Source organism: Coenobita brevimanus, chromosome 31 (assembly GCF_032717465.1).
Source record: "Coenobita brevimanus isolate Jiangsu-jjx chromosome 31, ASM3271746v2, whole genome shotgun sequence".
Lineage (NCBI taxonomy): Eukaryota > Metazoa > Arthropoda > Malacostraca > Decapoda > Coenobitidae > Coenobita > Coenobita brevimanus.
Genome location: NC_136984.1, coordinates 30,630,274 through 30,647,067, shown reverse-complemented (window position 1 = coordinate 30,647,067; position 16,794 = coordinate 30,630,274).

Sequence of the window (16,794 nt, the reverse complement as noted above, 5' to 3'; positions counted from 1 at the left end):
GTGGCATCCTCTCCTTTGGAGGTTCAGCAGCAGGTGGTCTCCTCTGGTCACCAGCTGCACTGCTCATACCCCAGAGGTCACGATGGGGCCTTCCCAGACCTCCTCCAGGCAGAGCTTCTCCTGGGGGCTGCCTCTGTGGGGAGAATGGGAGGAGTGTCCCACTCGGCTGCAGGAGGGGTGGGCCAAGCAAGGGACATCCTCCGTAGGGGAAGTCACAGGGAAGGGACGGGTGGTGTTTGTTCCCTTCCTGGCACGGCTAGTGGCTGTTACTGAGGTCCTGAGGGCAGTAGGGGTAGAGCAGCTAGTAGCCATTTCTCTCCTGTTGTTGTGGCTAGTGGCCATCACCTGTCCGCTGGTGCAGCTAGTGGCCATCACCAGGGTCCTATTGGGTGAGGTGTGGCTAGTGGCCATTACCTGCCTTCCAGAACAACTAGTGGCCATCACCAGGGCCTTGTTCCCCAAGTGGGCTGTGGGCTTGGTGCAGCTAGTGGCCATCACCTGGGCCTCGTTCCCCAAGTGGGCCATGGGCTTGGTGCAGCTAGTGGCCATCACTCACTCACGGGTGTGGCTAGTGGCCGTCACCAAGGTCCTGTGAGGGGAGGTGACAGCAGACGAAGTGGGGCTAGTGGCCCATCTCTGGTTTCTGCAGAGGGGGGGATGCAGCTATAGAGTGGCTAGTGGCCACCTCTTGCCTAGTGTGGCTAGTGGGTGCTGTCTGGGACTGAGATATCAGTCCCACCCCAAACCTGACGAGGGCTGGACTGGCTGGAAAGTAGTGCACCAGCACCTTGCAGTTGAGGGGAAGAGGGGCGCAAGGTAGTAAGGGACATAGGCCCATCTTGCCTGGGCCTTACACGCACCCTAAGCGCCTCTCTGTGGTCTCCCCCTGGGGTGGGTGTCACGACATCCCTCCCGTGGTGTCTCATCTTGGTGGGCATTTCATCTATCCTAATATGTAATTAATTTTTAGAACTAAATATCATATGCAACCTTTGACCTAGCTGTGTCCACAGTAATATGATCATTCTCTAGGTAGGCTATACACTCCCTCTATACAGTCACCATCATGTCAACCATCTTATGGCATCTCTATATGAAAAGCCTATTTAAAATAATTGTGCATAAAAGGAAATTAAATCTGATATCTGTGCACATGGGTGGATATAATAACGATATTGAAATGCCCACCCCGACAGAACACTACGAGATGGGTGGTGCAACACCACCCCACAGAGGGGCAACGGGGATGCGAACATCCTCCCCAGAGGGAGACCACCGTGAAGCACGTAAAGGACAAGGGCCAGACGGGCCAACGTCTCCCACTACCTTGTGCCCCTCTTAAACTCAGAGGAGCCAACTCCAACCCCGCAGCCTCGGCAGGTTACTCTCCAGCCAGATCAGCATTAGACAGGTTCAGGGTGGGGCTTGTACTACAGCCCCAGACAGCACCCAAGTGACGGCCACCAGCCGCACTGGGAAAGAGATGGACACCAACCTCTCTACAGCTGCATCCTCCCCCCTCTGCAGAGCCAAGTGACTGTCACTAGCCACATTAGGGAAGACACAGTCACTGCCTGCTCTTCCTCTGCAGTCCTCTTGGGGAACAGGACCTCAGTGACAGTCACTAGCTACACCAGCAGGCAAGTGACAGCCACTAGCTGCACCTCACCTAACAGGACCTCGGTGACGGCCACTAGCCATACTGGCAGGCAAGTGACGGCCACTAGCCACACCAGCAGGAATGAGACAGCCACCAGCCTCTCTGTAAATGCTGCCCTAGGGACCTCGGCAATGGCCAACAGCCATGCCAGGGAGGGAATGGTCAACATCCATCCCTTGCCCCCTACCCCTGTGACTTCCCCCCAGGAGGACATCCCTCACTTGGCCCACCACTCCAGAGGCCGGGTGGGACACCCTTCCCTCTCTTCCCACAGAGGCAGCCCCCAGGAGGAGTTACACCTGGAGGAGGTCTGGCGAGGCCCCATCATGAGCCTGTGGATTTGTGCAGTACAGCCAGCGCCAAGACGAGACCACCCACTCCTGGACTTCCGGATGAAGGGACACCACAGGCAGCACCTGACAGTGGCCCAACCCAAGAGAGACCGCAGCCCTTGGACTCCCAGGGGGAGCCCCTGGTACCCTGGGGTGTGACCTCCCCAGCCCCATAGGACGGCGACCTACTTCCCAGAGTGGGTTCAAGCAAGCGCGCCTACTCTCCATATTCAGTCACAGTCCCGAGGACCAAACTCCCCACTGAGGCCCCACCAGGGAAGGGCCCCTCATCATGCCACCCAGCAGCTCACTCTGAAAGACTCGGCCCCTGGCAGTAGTCCCGTGCCCCCTAAGGGAAGGCACCCCTGACAGGACCCCTCCCACACCTGACCAACACCTGTAAGCAGCCCAGGACTTCAATATCCCCAGGCGGAGTCCTCCTGTCCTGATAGTGACTGAAATCTGTATAGTGTATTGTGTCAGTATTGTATTCATATTGTGATCGGTGTTGTATGAATTTAAGGTAATATACGTGTAAGGTTAGCTGACCAGAGTTTTTGTGCCCTGTTCCTCTAGTTGTGTGCACTAGACCTGGTCTAGAAAAGAACCCCACATTAGTTGTATGTGATCAAAGGATAAGTAGCTGAAATTTGAACAAATCACATAACACTGGTGTCTAGTGGTGGTTCTTGATCCGGTCAGCAACAATGAGGAACTAAGGAAAGTATAGCAAAATGGCAACTAAATCCCATGTGCAGTTACCCAAATTCGACCCTGAGCAATTTGATATTAACACATACCTATCCATGGTCAAGCCACCCCTGGACATGGATTCGAAGATGACAGGCAGAAGATAGCAGTTACCCTGCCTCACCTGAGCAAAGCAGTGGCAAGTATTGCACCCAAGATTGTCACGGAGCTGACATGGCCGAATTTCACCCAAATCATAACCCAAGCAGTCACGTGATCCTTGGGGAAAGTTGTAGCATTATCACAGCTCGATACCCTAACTTACAATGGCAACCTGGACGATACACTCATCCAGGCCACATGGCTCGTCACCACTGTGTACCCGGAAACTGATGCAGCAACCCGAGAACAACACATTTTTAACACACTCCTAAGGATCCTCCCCACTGTCATCAGAGAACACTTTACAATATATGACTCAACAGGAGACCTAGATAAAGATATCCAACTGGTAAGACGTCCCCTAGCTGCCCGCTCCACCCCGCAGCACATCGGCACTGTGAGTAAATTCCCCACTCTGAAGACGGCACCACACCACAAACCACAGATGCCCTCAGCCCATGCAAGTCCTCCACCTACGCCCAACATACCCAGGGCACACCCTACCAAAAGACGCTCCACCCCCAAGGAAAATGCAAACTTCATTTTCATTAACCCATGGGAATTCTCTGCCTGCAGCCACAGATATCCTATTCACAACATCCGGGAGCAGCTAAAGGCTGCCCGACGCAAGGCAACCACCCAAGGGCACCAAAAGGACTCTTCCCTGGAGGGCCCCAGGACGACGCCTCATCTGCCGACTGCGCCGACCCCGGGGAAATGGAGCCGGAGGAAGATGACATCCCTCAGCAGCTGGATTTTTAGGACCGCTCCCACACCTCCCCATGGTGGCAGGGGCCGCCTCACAAAAATACCACCCCCCCAGTCTACGACAAGACAAGACTGAATGAGGTAAAGGCAAGGCTACTAGTTGACACAGGAACAGCTATGTTCTGCCTCTACAGCCACTTCTACTCCCGCCACAAATTGGCTTTTGGCCCACTTTTCCTTACCTCAGCTCATCTCGTAGATGCAGGGGACTGCACCCTGCCAATACATGGGGAAACCTGGGCCCTGCATGCTGACACTCACCACCAAGTCTCTACCCAACATAAGTTCATCACCTGCCATGCATCTGATAGTTATTTGGGGCTGTACCTCCTGGAGAAGATACACACAAACATTGACTGTCACAAGCAACGTCTCCAGTTCCACAAGCCTCTAGACCTCTCCCCCCAGCCACTCTGCATGTGCACACCCCCACCCCCCTCCTCACCCCCATGTCCTCCACCCTGTCTCCTAGCCCCCCCCGCCACTCCTCCATACCCCACCTTCCCAGCAACCATCGCCTCCGCCCTGATGATCCCCCCTCAGCACAAGGCCTGGCTACACCTGAACAGGCCCACTGGAACCTCCATCCTGTTCTCCTCCAACCTACCACCTGGAACCCTCTCATCCTCCCCCTCCTCCCCCCCCACCTCGTGGCAGTACACATTGCAAATGTCTCCACCACCTCCCTCACCCTGCCCAAAGGTCTAGTGGTGAGAGAGTTGGAGGAGGCCGAGTCTTGTGCCTTCCCCACTCCCCCTCTGCTGCCCAACCTCCTCTACCTGGACACCTCTCACCTCACCAAGCAGACAGCCTCCGCCTCCTCCTCCTCTGGGACTTCCAAGACCTTTGTATCAGGACCAGCAGACATTGGCTGCACCAGGTACCTGACACATGAAATCCACACCACTGGACCACCTATTCGCCAACCATCATGGCAGAAATACCCTAAACAACGAGCTGAGGAAAACCGGCATGTCCAGGAAATGCTGGATGCCAGTGTCATATCACCTTCCATTAGCCCATGGTCCTCCCCTGTCGTTCTGGTCAAAAGAAAGACAGCACCATGCTTTTCTGTGTAGATTACAGACGACTGAATTACATAACCACCAAGGATGCCACTCCCCTACCAAGGATAGACGACTCCCTTGACTCCCTATATGGAGCATCCTGGTTCTCCACCTTGGACCTGCAATCAGGATACTGGCAAGTCCCCGTACACCCCGTGGACAGGGGGAAAACAGCATTTTCGACCAGTAACGGAAAACCCTATGAATTCAACGTCCTCCCATTTGGACTCTGCAATGGCCCTGCTACATTTTCCAGATTAATGGAGTCAGTCCTCAGTGGCTTCACCTGGGAAATCTGCCTGGCATACCTGGACGACATAAAAATTTTCAGCCAGACATGGGCGGACCACCTCCAGCGCTTCAAAAAGGTCATCCTGCACATCCACCAGGTTGGACTCAAACTCAACCATCGAAATGTATCCTGGCTGCATGATCTGTTTCCTTCCTGGGGCACATTATTTCGAAGGAAGGAATAGCACCTGACCCTGACAAGCTGCGTGCCATTGCAGATGTCCCCCTTCCCCGAGATGTCCACGACGTCTATGCTCTCCTGGGACTCACCTCTTACTACCGGTGCTTTGCGAAATAGTTCGCTGAGACTGCCAAGCCCCTCCATGACATGACTAAAAACGGGCGAGCCTTTCACCTGGACTGATGAGTGGATCAGCATTCCACACCCTAAAAACCAAACTCATCACTGCCTCGATTGTCGCATTCCCCAACTACACCCTGTCTTTCCACCTATACGCAGATGTGTCTCTAGTGACGATTGGCACTGTCCTCACCCAGGTGCAAGAAGGGTGGAAGCACATCATTGCCTGTGCCAGCCACACCCTCAACCAAGCTGAGAAAAACTACACCGCCACCAAACGAGAATGCCAAGGCATAGAATGGGCATTGGAGCACTTTTGAGCCTACCTCTCGGGTACACACATCACCATTATTACCGACCATCAATCGCTCCAATGGTTATGCCAGTCCAGCATCCACAACGCCCAACTCATCAGGTAGAGGGAAACTCTCAAGGAGTTTAACTACAAGATATCCTATCACCCTGGCAAACTACACACCAATGATCACGCCCTGTCCCGACTACCGATCAACTCCATCCATATCGAACCCAGTCTCTTACATCAGTGACGCATCAAAGGTCACCCACACTGGATACCACCACAGGTATTCTCCAAGCTCCACCAACAGGGTGATCACCTGTTCACCCATTTTGAACATATAGTGCTCGATCCCGAAATAACCCTCGATGCAACAACCCACCTCCACTCAGACAACAACACTCATCTTGGCACTAAGAAACTTTTACAAGTGTTCAACTATACCTATTGGATGCCCGGCCCTCCAACCTGGCCAAATAAGTTACCCAGGCCTGCCGGCCCTCCCCGCTAGGCAAAGACATCACCCGCACACCTGCCTCGTTGGGAAGCATCACCTCCCACAAACCATGGCAACTGTTGTCTGTGGATGTAATAGGCTCCCTACCACCTGAAGCTGGCTACAAGTATATCATCACCTTCGTGGATACATACTCGAAATTCCCCATCACCTGTCTGGCCAAGGAACAACACGCCATAACCATGGCTGATGCCCTTGTCCGCCATGTCTTCCCATACTTTGTTATTCTCCAAGCCCTGCACTCAGACAACACCCTGGAGTTCACCAGCAGAATATGGCAAGAACTCACCACCATCATCGGTTACTAAATCTCTCACTTCTCTCCCTGCTGACCCCAAAGGGAATGGAATATGTGAGAGTAGCCAACACACCCTCCTCAACCAGGTGCAGGCTCGAACAGAAGAAACCAAAAATGAAGACTGGCCAGCCCACGTCAAGATTGTGCAAGGGGGTATGAATTCCTGCCCTTGGGATGATGGCATCTCTCCCCATGAATGAGTATTCAGAGAGACCCCCCTCCTCCTACCCTTGCGATAGCACCTCCAGCTCCCTCCATGTCCCCTACGTCTGACCTCTTCACCACCTTAAGAGACGACTACGCCACTTGCAGAAACATCAGGACCTGTAACCAGATTGCCTCATCCAACCCCTACAAACCAGGGGACTGGTAGTAGTGGCTAAACTACCAACGCCAAACAAAATCTCACCATGGTTCGTGGGACCCTACACCATTACCCAGATCCCCAACCCCTACCAAGTCACCATCAACTACTATAATACCCCACGCACTTATCGTAACCGTCATGTACTCCCATTCCCAACCGACACCTCCCGACGATGCCACTCTCATACCCTTACCCGCCACACCACTCCACCACCACTCACCACTCCAGACTCCCCATCTGACTCATACACCTGCTACTTCATACCCTCCTCCTTACCATCCTCATCCACTTCCCTCCCTTTCTGGTCCAACTCCCCCACCTCTCCCACCCCCCACGCCCCAACACCCTTGGCAACCTCACCTCACACCTCGGCTCCCGCCACCACACCACCACCACAAGTCCAGCCACCTGGTCAGGGGATCCCCAGCCCACCCCAGGCCACCCCGCCATGTCTCCAGCACCACACACCGCCCACCACCACCTCTACACCTGCACCATCCTCTTCCCCTTTCCCTCCTCACTCCACGCCCAAAGCCTGCCCCCGACCACATGCTCACTACCCGACCACCACCCCCGCCAGCAAACACCCAGACCCCACAAACACTCCCAGCCACCACAGCACGTGGCCACACTCCCCCGTCACCGCCAACACCCGTCCTCACCACCAATACGAGCAGATCCGGCCGCCTCTTGTGCCCACCGGCCATATACACAACCACACCCTCACCAATTTCACCCACACCACCAAGACAACCCACCCCTGCCCTCCACACACCCAACACATCCCCCATAACACTGCATTTACACCAGGCCCAATGGAAACTCCCACCAATCCAACTCCCCAGGCAGAAGATCCATACCTACCCTTGGCGACTGCACAAAAGCCAGACCACCTCACCAGTCACCAGTATTCAACCAGGAGACACCGGCCACTTACCACCACCAGACATGAAGGTACACTGTATCACCTGGGCCCCAGCCCATGGCAAGAAACGGCGCATCTGTGGGATGCTTGACCTCCTCCAACTCTTTCAGAAGACACCACAGACCTCCACCCTCTACTGTACATCACGTACGCACGCCACCGAGAACCAGACATAACCATCCCCCACTGAACCACCTTCCTCCATCACCTCACACCAGCCCACCAGACCACCACCACAGACACATACTACTTCCTGCCACAGGAACGTGACTTTTCCCCCCAAGACGGTGGTGAAATGCCAACCCTGATGTAACACCATGAGAGGGGTGGTGCAACACCCGCCCCACAGAGGGGCAATGAGGATGCGACACCAACCCCAGAAGGAGACCACCAGGAGGCGCATTAAGGACCAGGGCCTTGCACCTCTCTTACCCTCAGAGGAGCCAACTCCAACCGCAGCCCTGGCAGGTTACTCCTCAACTGGACTAGCATTCGACAGGTTCAGGGTGGGGCTTGCACTACAGCCCCAGACAGCACCCAAGCGATGGCCACTAGCTGCACTAGGAAAGAGGTGGCCACCAACCTCTCTACAGCTGCATCCTCCCCTCTGCAGAGCCAAGTGTCAGCCACTAGCTGCACCAGGGAAGAGATGGTCACCGCCCACTCTTTGTCTGCAGTCTTTTTGTGGAACAGGACCTTGGTGATGGCCACTAGCCACACCAGCAGGCAAGTGGCGGCCACTAGCCACACCAGCAGGCAAGTGGCTGCCGCTAGCCACACCAGCAGACAAGTGGCGGCCATTAGCTGCACCTCGCCTGCAGTCCTTTCAAGAAACAGGGCCTTGGTGACGGCCACTGGCCACACCAGCAGGAAGGAGACAGCCACCAGCCACTCTGTACCTGCTGCCCTATGGACCTCGGTGATGGCCACCAGCCATGCCAGGGAGGGAACGGTCACCGCCCGTCCCTCGCCCCTTACCCCTGTGACTTCCTCCATGGAGGGTGTCCCTTGCTTTCCCCACTCCAGAGGCTGAGTGGGACACCCCTCCCTCTCTCTCCACAGAGGCAGCCTGCAGAAGTTACACCTGGAGTAGGTCTGATGAGGCCCCATCGTGAGCCCGGGGATTGTGCAGTACAGCCAGTAACCAGACGAGGCCACCCACTGTTGGACTTCCGGAGGAAGGGACACCGCAGGCAGCATCTGATGCCGGCCCGACCCGAGAGACTACAGCTCTCGGACTCCCAGGGGTGCCCCCAGGACCCCGGAGCATGATCTCCCCTGCCCCATCAGACGGCGACCTACTTCCCAGAGTGGGTGCAAGCAAGCTCGCCTACTCTTCCTATTCGGTCACAGTCCCGAGGACAAAACTCCCCACCAAGGCCCCACCAGGGAAGGGCCCCTCTCCACGCCGCCCAGCAGCTCACTCTGGATGACTCGGCCCTTGGCAGTAGTCCTGTGCCCCCTATGGGAAGGCACCCCTGACGGGACCCCTCCCACACCTGTCTGAAACATGTAAGTAGCCCAAGACTTCAGTAGCCCCAGCTGGAGTCTTTCTGTCCTGATAGTGACTGAAACCTGTATAGTGTACTGTGTCACTATTGTATTCACATTGTACTCAGTGTTGTACGAATTTAAGGTAAAATACATGTAAGATTGACTGACCAGAGTTTTTGTGCCTTGTTCCTCTAGTTGTGTGCACTAGACCTGGTCTAGAAAAGAACCCCACATTAGTTGCACGTGGTCAAAGGACAAGTAGTTGACTTTGAACGAGTCGGATAACAGATATCTCTCATAATCTGTTGCTTGGACTCCATGCCGGTCACGTAGTATGTTTCTCTCACCAGCCAACCCTTGATGTCACCGCCTATCTAAAGCTTGTTATCTGACGCCGCTGTACAAGGTGTAATGCAGCGTTATCTACCAAATATTAACTCATTTATATCATGCCCTGAAGGAAAGAAAATAAACAAATTATGTGACCACCACTTTGCATTTCATTCTCCCTCCCCTGCCTACCATCCCTGCCCTCCCTCACTCCACCCCTGCACCATCACTCGTCCCCCCACCCACCTTCCCTTCTCTGTCGGGCCCCTCCCTCTCAGCCCCTCTTACTCCACTGTGACTTGCCGCGCATAAAGGAGCCAGCCTGGGGCACGGGGTACAGGAGGATAGGTGATTATTTATGACCACGACTGTACATGTAGGTGTGTCATCAGCTGCTGCGTGTATGTGTATGTGTCATTTCATGTGTAAGTGTGTTATTGTGTACGTTATCCACACAACAACAGCAAGTCAGGGGGTGGAATGATAACACTGAGGCTGATAACACTGATAACACCTCAGGGCCAAGCCTTCCACCACCACCACCCTCTCTTCTACGCTGTTTGGACTACACTCTATTATTATTATTATTATTATTATTATTATCATTATTATTATTATTATTATTATTATTATTATTATTACACTTTCATCTTAAATGTCAGGACCAACTTCCCTAGCCCTGGGCTCCTACGCTCTTCATGGGGCAACACAGGAGAAGATGATGGATGGATAGATGATGATGATGATGATGATGATGATGATGATTATTGTTGTTGTTGTTGTGATAATCATTAGTAGTAGTAGTAGTAGAAGTTGTAGTAGCAGTAATAGTGGTAGTAGTAGTAGTAGTTGTTGTATCAGTAGTAGTAGTAGTAGTAATTATTATTATTATCATTATTATTATTATTATTATTATTATTATTATTATTGAGGCGTCTGGCAATAGATAGATAGATAGATTATTGTTATTATTATTATTATTATTATCCTAGGATGGAGGGTGAAAGACTGACGAAGAGAGTGTATGTGAGTGAGGTGGAGGGGGGAAGAGGGAGGGGAGGCCGAGAATGAGATGTAGGGATGGGGTGGAGAGGTATATGAGAGAGGGGGGTGTGAGTTGGGAGCAGGGCAGTGAAATGGCGGGGGACAGGGCGACTTGGAGGTGATTTGTTTGTGGCCACCCCAAACGGGATTGAGGCGTCTGGCAATAGATAGATAGACAGATCATCATCATCATCATCATCATTATTATTATACAACCCCCAGCATGTAACTCGGCTACTTATGTGTGTCAATATAAAGCTCAGTGCATTTATACAGTACAAATTGATATTTATATCAAACCTCTTATAAGTGGCTGTATCCATGTGTGTCAGAATTAACATATGCTTTTTGGGTTGGGAAAAAAGTGATTGATATTTGTGTAGGTGAAGGAAAGGTGAAGGTTAAATAGATATATAGTGCACATAGATATATAGTGCACATAGATATATAGTGCACATAGATATATAGTGCACATAGATATATAGTGCACACAGATATATAGTGCACATAGATATATAGTGCACATAGATATATAATGCACATAGATATATAGTGCACATAGATATACAGTGCACATAGATATATAGTGCACATAGATATATAGTGCACATAGATATATAATGCACATAGATATATATTGCACATAGATATATATTGCACATAGATATATAGTGCACATAGATATATAGTGCACGTAGATATATAATGCACATAGATATATAGTGCACATAGATATATAGTGCACATAGATATATAGTGCACATAGATATATAATGCACATAGATATATAGTGCACATAGATATATAGTGCACACAGATATATAGTGCACATAGATATATAGTGCACATAGGTATATGGTGCACATAGATATATAGTGCACATAGATATATAATGCACATAGATATATAGTGCACATAGATATATGGTGCACACAGATATATAGTGCACATAGATATATAGTGCACACAGATATATATCATCATCATCATCACCCTCATCATCATCATCACCATCACCATCATCATCATCATCACCATCATCATCACCATTATCATCATCATCATCATCATTATCATCATCATCATCATCATCACCATCATCATCATCATCATCATCATCATCATCATCATCATTATCATCATCATCATCGTCACCATCATCACCATTATCAAAATCATCATCATCATCATCATCATCATCATCATCATCATTATTTGCGTAGTGGTAGGGTAGGAGTAGGGTAAGAGTAGGGTTGGGAAGTGTTGGGAAGGGTAGGGGTTTGGATTCGGTTGGTTAGCCAAGGATTGTGTAGGGTAAGGTAGGGTAGGGAAGACAAGGGTAGGGTAGGAGTAGGGTAGGCAAGGGTAGATTAGGGAAGGGAGAGAGGAGGTAGTGTAGGAAAAGGATATACAAAGGATAGGGTAGGGTACGGTAGGAGTAGAGTAGGGGGAAGGCAAAGGGGTACGGTAGGGTAGGGAAAGGCAAGGGCAGGGTAGGAGTAGGGAAAGGCAAGGGTAGGGATTAGGGTAGGAGTAGGAGAGGAAGGCAAAGGGTAAGGCAGGGGTAGGGAAGGCAAGGGTAGGGTAGGGCAGGGAAGGCTAGGGTAGGGTAGGGGTAGGGAGGAGCAAGGGTAGGAGTATATTGCCAAAGGGAAGGCAAAGGGTAGGGTAGGGCAGGGGAAGGCAAGGGTAGGGTATGGCAGGGAAGGCAAAGGGTGAGGGTATTGGGGAGTAGAGAAGGCAAGGGTAGGGGAAGGGTTAGGGAAGGCAAGGGGTAGGGAAGGGTAGGGAAGGCAAAGGGTAGGGTAGGCAAGGGTAGGGTAGGGCAGGGAAGGCAAAGTGGAGTAGGGTAAGGCAAGGGTAAGGGTAGGGCAGGGAAGGACAAGGAGTAAGGAGAAGGGCAGGGAAGGACTTAAAAGGAGTAGGAGTATTGGAGTAGAGGAAGGCAAGAGGGTAAGGGAGTAGAGCAGGGAAGGCAAAGGGTAGGGTTAGGGGCAGGGAAAGGAGCAAGGGGTAGAGGGTAGGGGCAGGGAAAGGCAAAGGGTAGGGGTAGAGGTAGGGAGAGGCAAGGGTAGGGATAGGGTAGGGTAGGGCAGGAAGGCAAGGGTGAGGAAGGCAAAGGGTAGGGTAGGGGCAGGAGAGAAGGCAAGGTAGGGTAAATTACAGGGTAGGGCAGGAAGGCAAGGGAATAAAATTGGGAGTAGGGCAGGGAAGGCAAGGGTAGGGTAGGAGTAGGGAGGGCAAGGGTAAGTTGAGGTAGGAGTAGGGTAGGGCAGGGCAGGGAGGCAAGGAGTAGGGTAGGGGCAGGGAAGGCAAGGGATAGGGATAGGGTAGGGAGGGCAAGGGTAGGGTAGGGCAGGGAGAGCTAAATAAGGAGCAAGGGTAGGGGTAGGTAGGGCAGGGAAGGCAAAGAGGGTAGGGTAGGGCAGGGAAGGGCAAGGCTAGGGTAGGGCAGGGAAGGCAAGGCTAGGGTGACAGGGCAGGGGAAGGCAAAGGAGGTAGGGTAGGGTAGGGGAAGGCAAGGGTGCAGGGTAGGGTAGGGAAGGCAAGGGGTACGAGGGTAGGGCAGGAAGGCAAGGAGTAGGGTAGGGGGCAGGAGGTAGGGCAGAGGGGTAAATCAGGACGGTCTGTCTCCAGTCACTGATAAAGGTCAACACTGTCATCGTTATCGCCCTCAACTGATAACGTGATCACAACTCTTGGTAAGGCTGGCACCAAGGTTAGCCAGGGCGTTAAGCATTGGCATTTTGTTAGATTAGTTAGCTTACCTTAAGCTTTGTTAGATTAGTTGAGCTTACCTTCTAGCTTTGTTTAGATTAGTTAGCTTACCTTAGCTTTGTTCAGATTAGTTAGCTTACCTTAGCTTTGTTAGATTAGTTAGCTTACCTTTAGCTTTGTTAGATTGAGTTAGCTTACACTTAGCTTTTGTTGGAATTAGTTTTAGCTTACCTTAGCTTTGTTAGATTAGGTTAGCTTACCTTAGCTTTGTTATTTTAGATTAGTTAGCTTACCTTTTAGCTTTGTTAGATTAGTTAAGCTTACCTTAGCTTTGTTAGATTAGGTTTGCTTACCTTAGACTTTGTTAGATTAGTTAGCTTATCACACATGTATGTAATTGTATTGGCTGAAGAAGGTGTGTGGCTACACCACCAGTGTACATAACTACGGTGTGGCTACACCACCAGTGTATAACACGGTGTGGCTACACCACTGAAGTGTATAACTTACGGTGTGGCTACACCACCAGTGTATAACACGGTGTGGCTACACCACCAGTGCTTATAACACGGTGTGGCTACACCACCAGTGTCATAACACGGTGTGGCTACACCACCAGTGTACTAACACGCTGTGGCTACACCACCAGTGTTTAAGCAGGGTCGGCTACACCTCCTGGTTCTATCACGGTGTGGCTACACCACCAGTGTATAACACTGGTGTGGCTACACCACCAGTGTATAACTTTCACTGACTGTATGTAACTGTATTGGCTGAAGAAGGTGTGTGGCTTACACCAGCACCTTCTTGTGTTGTTATAAGCACTCCTGTATACCTTGAACAACACTAAATAGTTCCAACAATTATACACGCCCACACCACACCCCTTGTACTACCAGACTGGTAGTGCAAGTGTCAGTGGTAGTAATGGTAGTACCAGTGGACGGCGGCAATGGTAGTGTAGTAGTGTCAATGGTAGTAATGGCGTCATTTACAGTACCAAAATTGGACGGCAATGGTAGTGTAGGTGTCAATGGTAGTCATGGTAGTACCAGTGGACGGCAATGGTAGTGTAGATGTCAATGGTAGGTACCAGTGGACGGCAATGGTAGTGTACGGTGCTTCAATGGTAGTACCCAGTGGACGGCAATGGTAATGTAGGTGTCACAATGGTAGCCATGGTAGTACCAGCGGACGGCACTGGTAGTGTAGGTGTCAATGGTTGTAATGGTAGTTCCAGTTGACTGCTCAGTTAGTGTAGGTGTAATTGGTAGTTATGGTAGTACCAGTGGACGGCAATGGTAGTGTAGGTAAGTCAATGGTAGTAATGGTAGTACCAGTGGACGGCAATGGTAGTGTAGGTGTCAGATTGGTAGTAATGGTAGTACCAGTGGACGGCAATGGTAGTGTAGGTGTCAATGGTAGTAATGGTAGTACCAGTGGACGGCTTAATGGTAGTGTAGGTGTCAATGGTAGTCATGGTAGTACCAGTGGACGGCAATGGTAGTGTAGGTGTCAATGGTAGTAATGGTAGTACCCAGTGGACGGCAATGGTAGTGTAGGTGTCAATGGTAGTAATGGTAGTACCAGGGGACCATCCACGCCAGCCAATGGTGAAGGTGAGGCTGGCGGCAGGATGTGATGCCGTGTTGCAGTAATGTAGCCAGTTTGGCGCTAGGTTTAACCAACAATAGCGGTACTTTTTGACGCTTAACTACAGGACACATCAAGTAATGTTTTAGTGATTTCAATAAAGTTTTGGCCTTATTCCAAAAATGTTATCCATTTTTATCGCTAATTTCGGAACTTTATGCTGCAAGTGAACAAAATTGTAGCTGTTAGCTTGTTCAGACGGCCTTAGGATATTTAGCCCTGGCCATTGCGAGTGATGAGAGGTGTTAGTGTAACAGTGGCTGTGTTTATGAGAGGAAGTTTTGATCTTTCTTGGCTACCAACACCATCACGTGAGAGTTGTTTTTTTTGCTGCAGAGAAGGAGTAATAGTATATGTGGTGGATCAGTTGGCGGTACACATGTGTGTGTGTGTGTGTGTGTGTGTGACAGAGGGAGTGGGGCACGTAGAGGGTGATAAGTACTTGTCATGCCAAGACCTCGCAGTCCCTCTTCCTTAGCTTGATTTAGTCATTTTTACACCTGAAAAATTGACGGTTGAAGAGAGAATGTTAGAGAAGTTATCAATGTTGTAGTGTGAAAGAAAGAGTGTAAACTTAAGGGAGATAAGAAGACGAATAGGGAGGAAGACGGGAAGGAGCCGTGGCCATTATATTCTACCTTCCTAACGCCTCTTCCTTAGCCATTTATTTATTTGGCACATTACTGCTAAACAATTTCTCATATATTCGGGTTATTGATATATATATGAGGAAAGGATGGGCAGTGTAAGGCAGAGGAGACGTGCAGGGAAGGGCAAATGAGTCATGTGTTGGACGCTGATAAAGTGACTTGCCAAATGCAAAGCCTCATACCCCTAGAAAGGTGATAAATGAAATAAAAAATCTATATAAAAATCGCCATACTCAAAATGATAATAGTTGGCAATATTCTCAGAATTGTGTACAGATGTGTTGGTAACATTGGAAGCAGACTTCTCTTTAGACGCTAAATATTAGAAAACGGTCGTTGAAATGGAGGAAATGTCTCGATGTAGAAGAAAAGCGCTGCACTGGCAACAAAGTGTAAACGATTGCACTGAAGGCAATCCTAAGCAATAGTTTTTTTTTTCGTAATATCAGATTTAGGGATGAAACACCGTAACAGAGATTTATAATTACACAGAGAAAGTGCGTTTCCTGTTTGTTTAAAGGATGACTTGTGGCAGCAGTGACAAACGCAGTAGTGACATTTTTTGGCTATATCTAGCTATTTAAAAATTAACGAGACCAGTACAATTCCCAAAATCTTTTTTCTGTCTGTTCCCCCCCCATTAGACTTTTTTAGTCCTTACTAGCAGGGTTTTGCTTACTTCACCCAGTTTAGCGGATTTTTACCACTATCCAGGGGCGTAGCAAAAGGGGGGAGGGGGCGGAGGAAAGGCGGCCGCCTCCCCCTAGGGATCTTAGAAATCGTTTAGGGGCTAAAAAAACTACTAATAAATGTTTAAGAATAAATAACTGAATAAATAAATTATATATATATATATATATATATATATATATATATATATACATATATATATACATACCCAACAGAGAGAGAGAGAGAGAGAGAGAGGCGAGACTGCCAGATCCATTTATTATTTATTTATTCCATAAGGATCATTAAAGAAAAGGCTTCTTTTTCAGCCAAAATCATTTCTTGTTGTATTTTTCGCCATGTTCACTGTAATGAGTTATCATCTAAATATTCCAACACATACCCTCATAGGCCTTTAAAAGCCCCTAAAAGGACTTAATTTTCACAAATTATCCTTGGGGGGCTGACAGCGCCCCCCCCAGACTCCCCAGCTCTCTTGGCTCACCTGCCACCATCTTCTCTCAAGAAATCTATAGACATCTTTCTCCCCCCTTGTGAAC